The sequence below is a fragment of the Heteronotia binoei genome, chromosome 8 (genome assembly GCF_032191835.1).
Source record: "Heteronotia binoei isolate CCM8104 ecotype False Entrance Well chromosome 8, APGP_CSIRO_Hbin_v1, whole genome shotgun sequence".
In the NCBI taxonomy this organism is placed as follows: domain Eukaryota; kingdom Metazoa; phylum Chordata; class Lepidosauria; order Squamata; family Gekkonidae; genus Heteronotia; species Heteronotia binoei.
This window is the reverse complement of record NC_083230.1, coordinates 81642429-81660779: the sequence shown is the minus strand read 5'-3', so window position 1 is coordinate 81660779 and position 18351 is coordinate 81642429. Positions and strand designations below refer to the sequence as shown.

Genomic DNA, 18351 nt, shown 5'->3' with positions numbered 1-18351 from the left:
CGAACCAAGCCACGTGGCAGCCTCCTTGGGGCCTGGCTGGCCAACCAGGATTGCTTCAGGGCCTGGAAAAGTCACTGTCACAGTTCAGGTAAGTTTCCACCTCATTTCTTTGTTTCCCTTTCTTCCTATTTTCCTCATTTCTTTGTTTCCCTTAATTCTCCTTTCTTCCCCTTTTCTTTATTTCCCGTTCTTTCAATTTCTTCCCCATTTCTTTATTTCCCTTTATTCCTTTTGTTATTTTCCTTTATTACCCTTTCTTCCCCCCATTTATTTCCCTTTCTTTCTGTTTTCCCCTACATTTCTTTATTTCCCTTCATTCCCCCATTTCTTTATTTCCCTTTGTTTCCATTTCTTCCCCACATTTCTTTTTTTTCTTTCCATTTCTTCCCCCTTTCTTTATTTCCCTTTATATCCATTTCTTCCCCCCATTTCTTTATTTCTTTTTCTTCTCATTTCTTTATATCCCTTTCTTCCCACATTTCTTTATTTCCCTTTCTTCCTCCCGTTTCATTTCCCTTTATCCCCTTTAATTCCCCCATTTCCTTATTTCCCTTTCTTCCTCCATTTCATTTCTTTATTTCTGTTTATTTCTCTTCCCCCATTTCATTTCTTTATTTCTGTTTATTTCCCTTTCTTCCCCTCATTTCTTTATTTCTTTTCTTCCATCCTTCCTTTCTTCCTCTCTCTCTCTCTCTTTTTCTCTGTGGAGCCTGAGTGGTGGGCATTGTAAAGGACTACTGCTGGAGTATGTGGGTACCTTTAAAGGTCTGCTGGGAGCAGCTGCAGTTTCTTCATGAAGGGAGGAAAGGAGGTGTGGCAGGTGTGGGGGGTGGGAGCCAGGTACCACCAGTTCATGCCTTGAGTGGCTCCCAGCACCTGCTGCAGCCAGTCCTGGAGCAGCTCCCAGCATCCCCCATGGCTGGGCTCTGGGGCTCCCCTGCAGCTAATACCAGGCTCTACTGTAACAGAAGCAGCTCAGGAAAATTTGCAGGTAGGAAAAATGCCACCGCCATCCTCTTTGTCTCTTCTTGTTCAACATTCCCCTGCTGACTGACTTGATTTCTTCTCCCCCTAGCACTCCTATCACCACTCTTTCTGCTTGGTAAGGTTATCAACCTCCAGGTAGCACCTGGAGATCTCCTGCTATTATAGTTGTCTCCAGATGACTGAGATCAGTTCTACTGGAGAAATGGCTGCTCTGGAGTGTGGACTCTATGGCAATATAACCCTGCTAAAGTTCTCCCTTCCCCAGGTTCTATCCCCCAAACCTCCAAATATTTCCCAAACCAGAACTGGCAAACCTACCCCAGCTGCTGTTTTCTTCTCACTCAAGGTACTGTTTTTGCTACTCCCAATTACTTGGGCTGTTCCCATTATTGATTTCTTCTCCCCCACCCCTGGTTGCTTCATCCTTACCCCCATAATGCTGTCCTTTCCTGCTGTCTGATCTCTGATTTCTCACTGTCGGGGAAGTGCCTGTGTATGGAGTTAGAAAAGAGTAAAACGCCAGTAACACTTTAAAGACAACAGAATTTGTGGTTGGGTATGAGCTTTCATGAGTCACTGCTCACTTCTTCAGAAAGACGTGTATAGAGTTGTTAGTATGATGTTATGAAATCTTGTTCTGCATTTTTTTTAAAGTTGTGATGTGTATGCCTGTGTTCCTCTGTTTGGCTGCCTTTTTTTTTAATTACTTCTGGTATTTTTCTGCAATCCCAAGATTTTCCCCTAGTTTGTAGAAACACCCCCGCCCCCTCCACAAACACACTTTTGAACCTAGCTTTGTTACATAGGGGTTTTTATCTGTGTGTTTGGGGTCAGGTTTCTGAATTAGATCTATAAGGTTATAAAATGATCTCCAATACTGGGAATATATTAAACAGCCTTACCCCATGTTAAACCATTGGTCAGTATAATTATGACTGGGAATAGCAGCCCAGTCAGAGAAAGTTATTTCCCATACCTACTGCATGAGATCTTTTATCCGAAGATTCCAACCCCCACTCCAAAAAAAATCAATTCAGGACCTTTTGAATCCAGGCACTCTATGTATTCTCTCTCCTACCAAAACTCTTATAAAATATTGCATTGCAAACCAAGTTGCCCTTTGATTGCAATCTCTTATTCTTTTTTAAAGACTTTGCATTATATAGTATGATGCCGAGAAATGAGGAAACTCGTGGCAATCCCCCGCACAGGGACATTTCTCAGTCCCACAGGACTACAAAACAATGTATCACTTGACAGTGAAAAGAAATAAAAGAAAACCACAGCAGTTTAAGTCTAAGCCAACACCCAGCTTTCCGAGATGTGACATCTGAGTTCCTCCATGGCTTGTGGTTTCATAGAATTATGTCATTGGTGGAACCTTGGAGGAGAGGGGGATGTACATGGTGAAGGCCTGCTGTAATTGTGAATGGCTCTAAACATTATCTGTGCTTGGCAAAAGCTTAGTCTGAAAGAGAGCAGGGTCTGGTGATGTGTCATGGAACACCAATATAGTTTCATTTCTTCATAGATGCTGCAAGAGTTGGATCTCATAAACAGAAGTAAAGTGGATGCTGCCTTTTGGATCTCAGAGGTATGTACAGTAGTTAATCTTTGTAGTGCATAATGCCAAGTTGGATAACATGGAATCCAGTTGTTGACTTTGAAATGGATGGCCAAAATACATTTGGCATTGGAAAGCCTTTCACAGAAAATGTGAGAATGCTTCTACTCAGAAGCTGATTAAATATCTGATCATTTGTTTTAATGGCCACAGAAATAAGAAGAGGATGAATGAACCATTGCATCATTTTTACATGCAAGTTTCTTTTACAATTCTGTAGGGCTGCCAGGTCTGTGTTGGAAAATACTTGAAGACTTTGGGGGTAAAGCCAGGAGAGGGCAGGGTTTGGGGAGGGGAGGGGCCTCAGCATGGTACAATGCCATAGAGTCCACCCTTAGAAGCAGCCATTTTCTTCAGGGGAACTGATCTCTGCCAGCTGGAGATCAGTTGTAAAAATGGGAGATCTCCAGGCTCCACCTGGAGGCTGGCAACCCTACAAAAGGTAGAATATTTAATTGTGAAGAGAGATAGCTTGTCCAGGTATGACATTAGGACTTTCTGTATGCTATGTTATATGTGAGAGCTTGCAACATTTGTGCATTCTTTTTTTTTTGTCTGAAGATCTCAGTGATCGTTTATTTTGATTTTGTATCCAAAGACCAGTACCCTATAAAATTCCAGGTCCAGATTGCATGTACATTTGATGAATGAAAATGCCTATAGTTGTGATAATGACTCAGCAAACACATACGCATATGGACTACATTTGCACAATGAACGCAGACTGAATGCACATGCAGTGAACATATGCAAAGGGCTAGAATTGTAGTGGTGTGTAGGGGAGGGTACTTCATACTGACTTTCCCACATTGCACTCAATTTGCAAATGATGAGAATACTTTAATATTATTGTACAACAGCCCAACAATTTTTCAATGCAAAAGCAATTCAAACTGGATGAGAATTGCTATTATATTTATAGCTCATCCCATCCTGTTGTGCTTTTAACCCAAATTTGTTGCACAGTTTAGTAGAAGAGATGAGAGATGCAGCAACACAGTAATTTGGGTGACAGTGTGGCACTGGTTTTCTTATTCCCAACACTGTAAATAGCTGGAGTGAGAAGAGCAAATTCTCAGAATGAACTGGAGTACCTCTAAATCTCCTAGCTTTCCATCTAAATTCTCTTGATTTTTTAACTGGTTTTATTCAGAGAGTTTGATTTGATTTTTTGATGCAAAAGTACAACTCCTGTCATAATTAAGTTTTCAAATGTTCCAGTGGTTTGCCCTGTTTCTTCTTTCCCATTTGACTGTAAAAGAATATCCCTCCCCCGAACTCCATTATCTTGCATTTGTCCCACTTACAGGTTTGTGCTCTCTCTCTCTCTCTCTCTCTCTCTCTCTTATTTGTTGCTATTTTGGGGCAGAATAAATGTAATCCTCCTCCACATTCAAGCTATTTTCTCCCTGGGTAATATGGCCATCCCAGAAATTAGCTTGCTGGTTTAGGAGGTAGCAGAAGGCCATCAAACATGGAAAGCAGGAGCAAAAACCCCATGTTCCACCACAAATAAAGAGGCCTGAAGTAGTGTCAACTGCATGAGATTCTTATTCAGGCATTAATTTCCCTTTTACCACCCTCCAACATGGTCCCCTATGCAGGTAATTGCTGAAGGATAGTCACTGAGGTCTAAATAATGCCAAAGGTATTGGCTGTTCACCCTCTACTATTAGCTCCTAGTAAACCTGCTAGGTAGTGATTCTTTACATTTCTCATGTGATTATTTCTACTTCTCCTCTTCTGTACTTTCTTGAAGTTTAAAACAGTTTCTTTTAGAAAAAAGGAGAGGGGAAAACTATTCATTGGCAATCTATGCAGGCTGCGGCTTTATATCCATTATAAAATGGATTTTTATTGATGCTAATGCTGGTTTGGACTTTGCTGAAGGGGTATATGTCACTCTTGGTCTTTCATGGCTTGGCTGAATCTTATTTATATTAGCTACTACTTTAATATTTTGCACTGGATATTAGCATCAGTTTTGCTTTTAGTTATGTGTTATTTTTAGTGTCTCAAATATATTTTGTAAACCAGATTATAATTTTATTGTAAACTACTTTGTAAGTATCCTGTACTGAAAAAGGGGAATTAAACTATTTGAATAAATAATCAAGCGAGCTGCTTGACTGAAAGCCAATAATTAAGCTCACACGTGCCCTGGCTGCAAGTCCTGCCATTGCATTCATTCAAAATTCTTATTTTTATCTCTTTAGCTCCTTTTTGCAAGCCCATTCAGTTAGGGTTAGCAGATGTCTTCTTTTTAGAGGATATGTCCTCTTTTTGTGTGTGTGTGTCCATCCTCTTTTGGGCACTTAAAAAAAAAAAACTAATGAAAATGTCCTTTTTTGGAGTTGGGAAGCAGAGCCTCTTTTGCCTTATAGTCACCCAGTGGAGGCCATCCTCAGTTTAAATAGGAAGGGCATTTAAAATGGGATTCCTTGTCCCAGACCACTGCTGCACCAGTTGTTTGGAATAGTCAGTTGAGAAATATGCCCTTTTGTCCTTTTTAAAAATATGGTAGCCCTAACTCAATGCGATTACAATCGACAATACTAATGCTAATAATAATAATTTTACAAGATACAGGAGGCAAAACAATAAGACAAAGCAGAAGTTTAATAGTTTCTCCAGGATATGATGGCATAAACTTTCTGGCCTGAGCTTCTTCTATTCTTTCTTCTGCTACAAGCACAAATGCCTCTTGTTCGATTGGGGATGGGCTCTTCAGCTGGACTCGCAAGTCATTAGTAGTCTCTGCAGAAGCCAGTGGTCTAAACTCCCAGGTATTGGTTGCTTCTTACTATAATAGTAATTCCAGAGAGGTAAAGAAAAGATTTTACTGCTCTTATGATTTAATTGCCCATGAGTCCAGTATACTTGCATTCTCATTATCATGATCCATTAGCTTTGGAGACGCATATTTTATACTACCAACCTCCTCTATCCCATGCTGTGCAGCTTGCCCTTAATTAAAGTGAAGGTAGGTAGTATCAGTGTTCTCATATTTCAGGTGCATATCTTGAGGCATTAGAAGGTGAGATGACAATTTCATGAAGCAAATAACTAAGTGCCCTGAGCAGTTCCTAACTTCAAATTGCTGGATAGTGCTGTATTATACAAATGCTATATGTTCTGGCATGTTTCACAGCTGATCAGATAATGTTGTGTGACCATATAACACAGGACTCTGATCTGTCAAGACATGAGGAAGAAAGCCTGCCTAAATGAAAATTTGGATGTTTTCCACACAGGGACCGGTTTGTGTAGTTTCCCTGTTGCTGTTGTGGCTGCCCATACAGTGCAGTGCAATGGGAATGCACTTGGCAAGATTGCCTGTGGTTTCCTTGTTCCAGGCCACTGCTGCACCAGTAGGTCTTCTTTTTTTTTTAATGGCAATTCTGTATAGTTATAACAATCTATGTATGAGATTCTCTGAATTTTAAAAAGTAAGTCTTTAGCCTTTTCTGTTGTAGATATACTTCCCCCTCATATCTCTTCAACAGAACAAAAGCTGAGAATTCAGAGAACCTGATACAGAGGTTGTTGTAACATAATTATGATATTCAGTTGCTGATTAAAAAAAAACAAAACCCAGATGGCGGGGGAAGGAGATAAGCACATGGAGACAGGAGCAGTAAAAGTGGGGCAATGTGGATGGGCCCAGGAAAATCTGAACTTTCCCATCCACACAGCTACTACCAAGGGTTTGCTGCAGTCTTTCCCAAAACTTCACAGCAAAGCAGCTTTGAGAAAGATTGCAGAAAGTCATGGAAACCTGAGGAGGTTCATAAATACACCATAATGCTGGAGGAAAGAGGGACAAAACAAGCTTCTCAACAGTATCAAACCCAGGGCAAATAACCTATTTAGAAACAATCTTGATCTGGTTAGTCTCCTCATTAGAGGAACAGGGCTACTGAGCCACATGCAGCCCAGAGAAGATTTGCATGCTTTTAATCTCAGCTTCTGGGATCACCTAGATGTGCAAACTGTGATCACACTCCAGAAACTTCTAGAATGTGCTTTCCCCTACACAGGGCCACCCTAATAATATAGGCAAATGTAGACAATTGCCTAGGGCATAAAAGGATGCCAAGTTCAAAAGAAGTAAATTTATCCTCTCTAAAAATATAGATATCTACATGACAGTATCAAATATTGACTGGGGTTGGGGAAGTGCCAAAGTCACAGTTCCCCTGGGATGCCAAAAAGCCTTGGACCAATGTTTTCATTCACTCTTTCTTCCTCCACTGCGGTACCCTAAGCGGGGTGATTTCTGACTTGGCTTCTCTCCTCCCCATTCCACATTTGTCCTACTACCTTGGCATCAAATTTAAGAGGCCCTTTGCTGATGGAAAGTGCCATCATAGCAGTCATTTCAGGTCAATCCTCTGGAGGTTTCAAGGCAAGAGATAAGCAGAGGTGGTTTGCCATTGCCTGCCTCTGCCTTGCAACCCTGGACATCCTCGGTGGTCTACCATTCAAGCCAACCCTGCTTAGCTTTTGAGATCTCAGGAGAGCGGGCTAGCCTGGGCCATCCAAGTTAGGACAGCCTTTTGCTAGTCTGAAATAAAAACAATAGCAACCAACATTTATTTATCAAATACCTGCTATGGCAATTAGCTTTCAGGCTTTAGGATATGTGCCTATCCCCACGATACTGGTTAATACATTTATAGTAATTGTGTGGCTCTTATTCAGATGCTCCTGGCTTTGGTTTCTGGCTAGGTAAGATATTATGTTAGATGCCATGTGCTAGTTAGAACCACAATGGCTATGTCCTCATCATGGAAAAAATGTCTTTATCAGCAAAGCATTGTAAATCAGTCTTCCTGCAAAAATGTTAAATCCCTGAGGAAATGATAGATTTTGCAAACATCTGAGCCCTCTTTGTTATCATATTTCTTCAGATGAGACAGACATTCTGTGAACCATTTTAATATATAAAGAGGAGAGTTTAACCGCAGATGATTGCTGAGAAAGAATACGTTATTAGGATGCTGAGATCAAAGGTCAGCTCTGAAAAAGATATGAAAACATAGAGGATGTTAGCCGACTGTGTAAACTCCACTGGTAACTGAAAAGCTGGAGTTGCAAACATATGTTCTTGGCAAATAACCTTTAATGTTTTACATGTTACCTTTCCAAGACACTATAGAAATACTAACAACAAATCACTTGTATCTTTGCAGCACTAGATGACTCTTGCTTTATGTTTCCTATTTTTTATTGAAGTACCTGTCTAGTTTAAATGTATGTCCCTTGCCAGCATCACACAAAATAGAACACAAATGACCTTTCTCCTTATCCTTTTGAACACCTTTCATCATTGTCTCAAAATGTCATATTTGAATGACCTGATCCGTCAGATCCACACAGTTCTACTAGTCCAGAGTGATTGTGCGGATCTAACCACTGCGGTTGCTTGTGCACAGCTAGTAGTAGGGAAGTTCTTTTTTTATTATGCTTGTGTCAGTTTCAGCACTTTTGGAACTACTTACAGTAATGTACAGGTGTCATAAGTTTGTATAGACATTCATAGCTTCATGGTGGCCAAAATGCCCACCTTCTCATGAGATATCTCTTTACCTATACATATGTTATATGACAGATTATGCATAACAAGTGTAGGTGCTGTGTGTTAGTGTATGCATTACATGCTTCAGTTTTATTTATTTATGAACATTGTATTTTTCAACATCAAACTGGGCCATTGATAGATCCGTCTGTATGCTTATTAGTAGCCATTACGAGAATGATCTATGTGTTCCATAATTGTACCCTACAACACAACAATGTTAAACAGGGGCACTTGTTTTACAATAAGTTAATATATGTTTAGGCCCTGTTCACACAGCGTATTGAGTCCGTGTTAAACTGACCCAGTTCTGTTCCAAATATCTTTGTTCCGGATATTATCGATCAGATTGCCATACTGCAATTCCAATCACTCCGCAGGGAAACCATCTTCTGCCATCCACATGATGGCATCATGCAGTTCTTTTTTCCCCCTCCACCATTAGGTACATAAGAGCACTATGCACATGCACACATTATGCACATGCGCATAGGTAAAAACATTATGTTGTTATGCAGTTATGTGCATATTGCTAAGTAGTAAAAAAAAATGGCAACCATAAACCGGATGTCTGAGGCTCCTTTTTCTCTGGGACAGCCTTCAGACATCCGGAAGTTGGTTAATATCACAGCAGAACTTTCCAGACGGAGAAAAGTGCAAGGTGAAACTGGACAACTCAAAAAACACCACAAAGGAGCAGGTAACAAAATAATCCAGTTTGGAGAAGGATTGGAGGGGGGCGACGATTGACTACTGGGAGGCAGATGTTGCTGTCTGATCAGTCACTTTTAATCTGGTAGAAAACAGCAGCAACAACTGATTAAATTGTGCGTCTGAACAAGCCCTTATAGTACAATAGCAACAAAATGCCACTTGCCATAACATACCCTACCAAAGAAATTTTGAAATACTAATTTCAAAATAAATGTCTCTACATCCTAGCAAGCACATTTGCACCTCAGGACACTATAAATTTGCTCTTTTTATTATTATACATAATCTCATTCTGCACACTTAGAAAATGTGTAGTTTTACAAATTAGAGAACACACACTAACATTCATAATAATTTTGTATTACATATGTTCTCATCTTAGATTGAGAATTCCTGTGATTTATTAACTTAAAATGCATAGATTACACCTCGGTAGCCCAGACTAGCAGAGCTCATCAGAGTACTGAATCTCAGCAGGGTCAACTGTGGTTAGTATTTGAATAGGAGACCATGAAGGAGGACTAGGATTGCTATGCAGAGGAAGGCAATGGCAAACCAGTTCTGCTCATCTTTTGCATTGAAAACCCCATGAAGTGTTGCCATAAATTGGTTGCAGCTGGATGGCACGTCATAATAATGGATACATGTTTGAAAATCATATCATCATCATTATTATCACCAACAATATATCTAATTCACAACGTGGCCAGATACTTAAATCCGAAGACTGGAGCAACAGACAGACAAGATGGATTTTTCAGCAGCCTGAGAAAAGCCCCAAGTTTGTAGAAAAATCTGAAATATTAAAAAGTGAGGGGTTAAAAACTCCCCTCCCTAATAGAAGCAGCACTTGTAACTTTAAGAAACAAATGCCCTCTGTGGTTATTGCTAGCCAACTACAACAACATTGCCAGTTGAAACCTTGGTTTCTGTCTGTAAAAGGCAGGGGGAGGGTTGTTTTGCTATTGAGAGGACCATAGGGTTAGGCCCAGTGGAAAGGAAAGCACTGAGTAACTTGCTGCTACCCAACTTGCATGGCTCTTCCAGACCTCGCTCCTTCTAATGTTCAACAGCAGCCACCTCACAAAAGTATGTGTGGTATAGTGCTTAGAATTTTAGACTGGAATCTAGGAGACCAGGGTTTGAATCCCTACTATGCTATGGAAACTTGCCAGGTGACCTTGGGCTAGTAACACAGGCAGCCTATTCTGTCTCACAGGATTGTTGTGAGGATAAAGAGGAGAGGATAATGATGTAAGCTTCTTTGGGTTCCCATTGTGGAGAAAAGTGAGGTATAAATGAAGTAAAGAGTTGCAGACTCTAATCAGGAGTACTGGGCTTGATTCCCCATTCCTCCACATGAAGTCTGCTGGGTGACCTTGGGCCAGTCACAGTTCACAGGACTGTCTAAGCCCCACCTACCTCACAAGGTCCCTAAGGAGAGGAAGGGAAAGGCGCTTCTAAACCAGTTTGAGACTCTTTGAAGTAGAGAAAAGCAGGTTATAAAAGGAAAAGGAAAGGTCCCCCGTGCAAGCACCAGTCGTTTCCGACTCTGGGGTGACGTTGCTTTTAGTGTTTTCACGGCAGACTTTTTATGGGGTGGTTTGCCATTGTCTTCCCCAGTCATCTACACTTTCCCCCCAGCAAGCTGGGTACTCATTTTACCGACATCGGAAGGATGGAAGGTTGAATCAACCTTGAGCTGGCTCTGCTTGTGGATGCCCCTCCCTCATCTTCCAGCATACAGAACTAGACTGAATGTTCCCTGCCAATGTCTAATTCCATCATGATGTCTGAATGCAGGTTCCTCAGTGAACTGGAGTTGGTGAACTCCATACAAGCTGGGATGCAATAAACTGTGTTTGCACCCAGCCAGTGTTTAATGCCCCTTGTTATGACATCTGAATGCAGGGGAAAGAAATCAAGATTAAAATGAGCAATATCAGTATGGAAAGTTTGCAACTTAGATGCTTATATAAGATATACAGAATTTTTAAAAATGTTCACAACTGATCTTTGCCTGATTATCACAAGATAAATATCCCTGCAGACATTTTCAGAGGGTAGCTGTGCTGGTCTGCAGTAAAACCCTCAATATTCAAGCCTAGTAGCACTTTAGAGAGTCACAAGAGACCAATGACAAAGCAAGCTTTCATTCTCAAAAGCTCATTCTCTGAAAATCTTGTTATTCTCTAAGGTGCTACTGGACTTGAATCTAGGTGCTCTGCAGACATTGTTGTTCTTTGTGCCTATGTAAACATCAAAACTGATATAGAAACTACTTAGATGTCCTAGTGGTAGCGATGTCTTACTTTCCTATTTCAAGAAGACAGCCATTTCCACACTGGTGATTTTCCCCAGGCTGAGTTCTGTTGGGAAGTGGCTTTGTCCCCTACTTCCCCATAGTATCATGGTGTTTCTGTGCACTTGGTTGTTCCTCTGCTTTTCTGCATTTTTTATGCAATCTGCAGCCTGTCCTCATAGCAAAGGTTCTCCAACCCTTTAATCATACAGGTTGCCCTCTTCTGTGCTTTTTCCAGCTCTGCAATGCCCTTTTTTGGGATATGGTGATCAGAACTGCACACGGTATTCCAAATGAGACTGCACCATAGACCTATTCAGAGGCATTATAAAATCAGCTATTTTATTTTATAAACCACAGCGCAGGGTTTGCCTTTTGCACTTCTGTGACACTCTGGGTTGATGTTTTCATTGAACTACCCCCTTCAACCCAAAGTTTCTAAGATGTAATGGCATTTAAGTATTTGGAATAGGGTGCAGCTTTTTCTGCCAGTCTCCTCTCCTACTGAGGTGTATCCAAGATAAATGGACTTTGCATAGCAAGTCCACTGAACCCCTGAAAATTTTGCTCCTGGGAGAAGACCCTCAGTAACAGCATCAGGGATAAACTGAGATGCTGCTGCTGAGAGTATTCTGACCTCCAAGAGCAAGATTTGGAGGGGCTCACTGGACTGCAGCAAGAGGAGGAAGCAAGAAAGTCCTGCCATGCAAAGTCCATTTATGCTTGGATACACGCCAGTGGGCTGGATCCAGCCACCTTTTAGCCCACCAAAAAAAGCTTTGCTGGCAATCATGGGACCTGCACTGATTAAAGCCATGTGGTACTGGGGCTGCAGTGAAAAGGGGAATTGGGTAAGATTGAGCTAAAAATCTGCATGGATCTGACTAGGGATGGGCATGAACTGGCTCACGAACTAAAGTTCAATACAAATTTTGGCCAGTTCGAGGTTCATGAAATGATGTTTGTGGAAGGGCACCCAGCTTGAACATTTCACAAACTTTGATGCTGTTCATGGTGGTTCATGAATGAATGCATATTCCAGACATTTTCCATTCAAGTAAACTGTTCACAAAACTGGCATGGGAGGTGGAATTCTGCTGTGTCAGAAACACCATTAGGAGCTCTCCAAGGCTTAACAGGCATTGCTGACTGCCAATAACAGATATCCCATTCTGTTGTTTGGTATCAGAAAAATGCTATATACATGCTCAGTTAAACTGTGCTGCCTGTTTTACCTCAGCTGGTCACAAGTTCATAGAGAGGCACAGGAAACTTCTTAAAAGCAAACTAGCAGAGCACATTCCTCTCCACTTCTGGGATTTTGGTGTTAGGTGGACTCAGAGCTCTGAACCACCCTGTGTCTCTGCTCATGGCAAGCAGAGGGGCATAGCTACTGGGTGCCTCAACTGAGGACCCACAATTTTATACCCTCCCACCAGTGTTCCCTCTGAACTGAGTTAGTGTGAGCCAGCTCAGTTTTTTAGCCTCCTGCTCACACATTTTTGTCTTATCTCAGGAAAAATGGTCCCAGAGGAAACTAATTTATGCAGTAGCTCACAACTTCAATGCCAGTAGCTCACGAAGTAGGACTTTTGTTCACAGGACTCCACAGCTTAGCGGGAGCATTGCCTCATAAACCCCTCATAAACCAACCCCTCTGTGGCATGAGGGTGAAAGAGCATGCAAAAGGTGCTTGTCATAAGGGGAAGAGTCCTCCATCGACCATGTACCACACCAAACTGAACCTGCCAGCCCACAGGAGCTCACACCTAGCAGGGCATCACCAGAGGTCTCAGAGCCTCATTCCTCTGGTCTGTTCCTGAGGTTCTCCACAAAGGTCAAAGAGTTGTTAGCACTGCCCAAAGACCAGCAGCTGATAACAGTCTTTGGAGAAATCTCTGACAGCAGTGATTCAAAGGGGGGAGGCAAGAAGCCTCTCCTTCAACACAACTCCCTGTTGCTGCTCCTGCCTCCAGTACACCTCTCTGTGACCCCTCCCAGCTCAGTGCCAGAAGGCAGTTGTCCTTCCTCCCATCTTCTCCAGTCCTGGGGCATCACATCCAGTCCAAACTTTAGAAACATTTCTCCCCAGTGACCCCTGTGTGGCAGAGGCACAAACCTCCAACATTTGTCCTCCTCCATCTTCCTCAGGCATCAGCAAAGGGTGCACCCTCTTATGTTGCCACCAGAGGAAAGAGTGCTGGCCAGTGGGAGAATGAAGAGTCCTGCCCCCTCTCAGCAGGAGGGGGAGCAGGGGGGGCATCCCAAAAAGACTCCCCACACTCAGGGAGCCATGGATGGTGGAAAATCAAGGCAGGCCACCCTCCAAGTGGTCATTCCCACAGGGATACTGACAGTGCCTTCCAGAAGGGCAACATGGAGGGCCCAGGAAGCAGTTACTTGCCTTGTCGATGAGATGATTGCTCTGGATGGCCAATTCTTCTCCCTTGTGGAGGTCATAGTCTTTTTCTGGCTGCTGTGACAGCTGGTTCCCTGGCCTTTCCAGGACACCACCGACATGCTGTGCTCTCATATGGCCAGCCTGGGGCAAGTCATCCCTCTGATTCAAGGGCTGGACCAGGCACTGGCCTCTGCACTACAGCCAGGCCCTGAGGAGGCTCCCATTCTCCCCCAGGTTAGGGCCTTGACAGAGAGGCTGCCTTGCTTCCAGTGTCTGGCTGGGGGGTGGTCTGCCCAGATGAAGTTTCACTGTGAGTGTGGTATCTCTGGCTTGTTTTTGAGTCATTCCATAGACTCCTATAACAGCAGCTGCCTTTTCAAGAGAGAGAGAGCGCACTTGAGAGATTTTTTATTGAGACCTATCCATAACCCCGGAAATGTAATCCGCCCCCAACTTGGAGAGATTGCAGAGGAGCAGTTGGCAGGTTGACGTTCCCTGTGTGTTTGGTGTGTGTAGCTTGCAGGGAGTCCATTCTATGCAGTTTTAAACTTGTGCCTGACATTTTCCCAAAAAACACTTTCCTGACCTGACCTTAGTTCTGTTGGGTTTGCACTGTTACAGTGGCACTGGTTCTGCTGGGCTTGCAAAAATGCACCCCCTTCAGTTTTTACTGAGAAATTCTCTGGTTTAACTTTAGTCCACTGGAAACAATTTAGAATGGGGCACCTTTTTTGGAGGGCCATAACTAATACTCCCTCTAAGCTGTGGAGTCTTGTGAGGAAAAATTTTACTTTGTGAGTTACTGGCATGAAAGTTGTAAGCTACTGCATAAATTTGTTTGCTCTGGGGTCATTTTTCATTGAGCTAAGACAAAAATGTGTGAGCTGGAGATTAAAAAACTGTGAGCTAGCTCACACTTACTCAGCTTAGAGGGAACACTGGCCATAACTTGGACCCCATAAATCCAATCCTCACCATACGTGGAGAGGAGAGTCACCCAGAGATTCCCTGCAAATTTGGTGTCTCTAGCGCACCAGGAGGGGCATTCTCCTGCATCAGGAACTTCATGAACTAAACCAGTTCATCTCGTGCAAAAACATTTGTGACAATCTGTGGTTCACAAACTGCACACAGCACAAATTGAACCACATTTTTCTGGTTCATGCCCATCCCTAGATCTTACCCACTGTCTGTAAGACAACCGGGTGTTAGGGCCATACTAGATGTCCCAGTATTGCAATTTTGCTCCATTTTTGTAAGAATAGCACAAGCCCCCAATTTCAGACTATGATGTGGGGGAGAGAAAGTTTAACCCATTGGGCTGTCATTAGCTTTGGAAGGGAAAAAATACAAGCAGAGAGGTATTCATCTCTTTTCCCTCTATAGAGCTACTGAGATTCTGGATAACTGGGAAGGTTTGGTGCTGATCAGCAAAGATACAACCATGGGGAAAGGTTAAACCTCCCCCATCCCCACCTCCACATACCATGGTTCCAAATCAGGACTCCTATATAGCTGCTATTTGCATTTGCTAAGGACTTGGAACATCTGATCACAGATCTTCCAACATCTGATCTGATCCTCAAAGCCTGACCTGAAATTTTAGTATATTACCTCAAGGTCTACAGGCAGGATAAGAAGCTAGAAGTCAGGTAAAGATGTTATTTCCATATGTCCCATTTCCACTCATCTCTACCATTCTAAAGTTTAAATCATTCAATATGTTCTTTCCATCTCCTTGGGAAAGTTGAAGAATGCACAGTGCATTATGATTCACTTCTTTCATATTGAGATTGCCTTAACATTGTGCCTTTTGGTAAAAATTGAGGGTTTATGTATTACTGACATCACTGCATGAAGGGTTTTATGAATTTTACCCCTGACAGTACATCACTTCTAATGCACAGTTGCTGTTTACTTGTGGACCATGAATACTTCATAACACCTGCAGCTTTTCTTCTTCAGTAAATGTGGTTAGTTAATTACTAACAGCAACTGAATGATTTCAAAAGTAGCTCATTCTGATTATTATCAAGTTATGCATGCTAAATAAAATTTGGAAGGTTTTGTGACTTGTTAAATCATTTCTGCTACCCCGCCTAACAACTTGGCCTTGTTTTGAATCATAAATAATCCCTGTCTCAAAGGACCTCAGCAGATAAAAGTCAAAATGAATGCATCTTGTCCCAAATGTATAAAGGAACAGAATGAGAGAGGAGCAAGAAGAGATGAGAGTGAATTGGGAATAATGAGGGGGGGAAGGGAATGAGGCAGTATACCACATTAGATGGAACATGTGGACTATAATATGAGATCTTGCAGAGTGGTTGGAAGAAGACACAGTCCATCCAGGTTATTAGTTTTAAAGAGGACAAGGTGTTCCATAACTGCATGGGGAAAATGGCTTACATTGTAGGCACTGGGCTTCAAAGCCAGAGAAAACATTAGCACCAAAATTTACTCTTTTATAGCACCAAAATCTTCAATGTTCATGTGTAAAAGGTAGCTTTCAGAGTTGCATCGAAAGACAGCTTGAGAAACAGGAACTGAATCTAGATAGCATGTCCATTTTCAGTGCCTTTATCTCTCGCCCATAACATCCATGCTCTTCTAGGATGCATCAGTCTTCTTGAAAGCTGATGCCTGGACCAGCATTACAACCTTGCAAGCAATATATAAGTAGGCATGGTCCTCATAATCCTTAGGCTTTATTGCACAAAGGCCAGTGTGTCAACTGCAAAAATGTGGTCGGTCTGCCACCTGACCGCTGTGATACCCAGAATGCTTTTGGTTGTCTTCCAGCCCACGATATGAGGGCAGATATGAAAAGGCTTGATGGAAAAGGCAAATGGTTCTGTCAGTATTGCACTTCTCACTTGTGCAAGCAGGAAGTCATTCCAGAACATTTTTGCAGTATCTGTTTCCTTTGGAGGAAAGAAACACCAAACACCATGTTTACAAAAATACATGTTGAGCGGGTATACGTGTTGAACATCTATGAAACAGATACATCTCTTAGCAGCTTTTCCCAGTCAGCTCTCAAACTGAAAGCACTGTAGTTTCCTTCAGCTAAGCTCTACTTGTGCTTTTTTGGCCTTAACTCAGATACAGGGATGTGATATATTTCAGGAGAAAGGAATAGCCACCACATATGAACACGTATGAATCTGCCTTATTCTGAATCAGACCATTGGTCCATGAGGCTCAGTATTGTCTAAATCAGGCTGGCAGAAGCTCTCAGGCAGAGGTCTTTCACCTCACCTGCTATCTCATCCTTTAACTGGAGATGTCAGAGATTGAATTGGAAACTTTCTGTATGCCAAGCAGAGGCTCTTCCACTGACCTACAGCCCCTCCCCAGCCAGCCTTAACCTATTCCCATGACCTGGATAGCCTGAGCTAGCCCAATCTTGTCAGAAGTTGGCTGCTAAGCAGAGTGGGTCCTGGTTAGTACTTGGATGGGAAATCACAAAGGAAGTCCAGAGTTGCTATGCAGAGGCAGGCAATGGCAAACTACCTCATTTATCTCTTACCTTGAAAGCCCCACAGGATTGCCATGTCATTTGCAGCTTGATGACATTTTCTATTTGCATAACCCATTGTCTGCCAACCTCATGATATTTTTTTATCGTTAAGAGTTATCGTTACCTATTTCCTGGTTCCACTGTGAATACGCATAGCATAGCAGGCATTAGGCATGCAACACAAAACTTAAGATAACTTTTTATCCCCCAGCTGAGCCAGGGTGCTGCTTTATGATGTGACAGGGAAGGGGGAGGGGCAGAGGGGAGGGCTGCAATAACATTGAATGCTGTGGGGACAGGGCATGTAGCACACTGCTCACCGCTACTGCAGAAGTGTTGCATTTTTGTGCTTCCACTGCCAATGTTTTTATATACCACTTTCCCAAAAAAGAATCTCTCTTCTCAAATTTGGTGTGAGAATGAAGAATTCAAAATGACAGGGTTACTGTGAACAGAGCCATGGCTCAGGTAGAAACTGTACTCAGACTAACACTCCATCATTTTGATCTATAGTTTTATAAACCAAAAGCAACTTAAGCGAAAAGGTGAGTAAATATATTTGTTCCTTTACAGTGCAACGTAATTCACCTAAACCATCTTAGAGTAGAAACGGTCCAGTGCTCTGATCTAGAATAGACTATAGTATTTATTTTTTGATATTTCATTGGCATAGGAATACTTTGAGGAAATGAAGGGCATGATCCAACTAAAGAATGTCTACGTCAATTTGATTTCAGTGGAAGAAGTGTGTGCTTAACTTAAAGAGTTCTGACCTTTGGTCTAATTGTGTTCATTGTTAATATGGCTATTCAGGTTTATTGAATGTATGGTCTGCCAATATTATTACTAACATTGATCAAAATTATTTCAGTTTCAGTATTTGTAGCATATTACTCCTATAAAGGTTGGCTGTCTTTTCTCCAGCAGTAGCACCTATTTTCAGTAATGTTTGTATTTTTCTAGAGGAGCGATAGGGAAAGCCTTACTGCATTTTTGTTTCAGTGTTGGTGCCTGAAAACAAGGCACCTACAATCTGTGGCAAGTCTTTAGTATCTATAGAGGAGACTGTTACTTTATTTGTAAAATTTCCTATCAGAACTTTGATGTTGACTGCCTGTTTTGAAAGATAACAAAGATATGTCACTTAAATCAGACTGTACAATGGTAGTGATGTGACAAAAAGATTAGCAGGCCATGGGAAAAATGTATTAAAATTATT

The 18351-nt window shown here is 42.0% G+C and overlaps 1 protein-coding gene across 3 annotated transcripts in view; it reads left to right on the top strand.

Moving 5' to 3' along the window:
- The first annotated feature begins 2382 nt into the window (after positions 1-2382).
- The window catches only part of GRAP2 (GRB2 related adaptor protein 2), a 102445-nt gene continuing 86476 nt past the window's right edge, over positions 2383-18351 (top strand). Inside the window, exon 1 of one of the 3 annotated variants that reach the window (XM_060245419.1) lies at positions 2383-2581. The gene's annotated coding sequence lies outside the window, so the exon portion shown is untranslated. The remainder of the gene's footprint in view (positions 2582-18351) is intronic. The other 2 variants (XM_060245418.1, XM_060245417.1) reach the window with 2 other exon arrangements.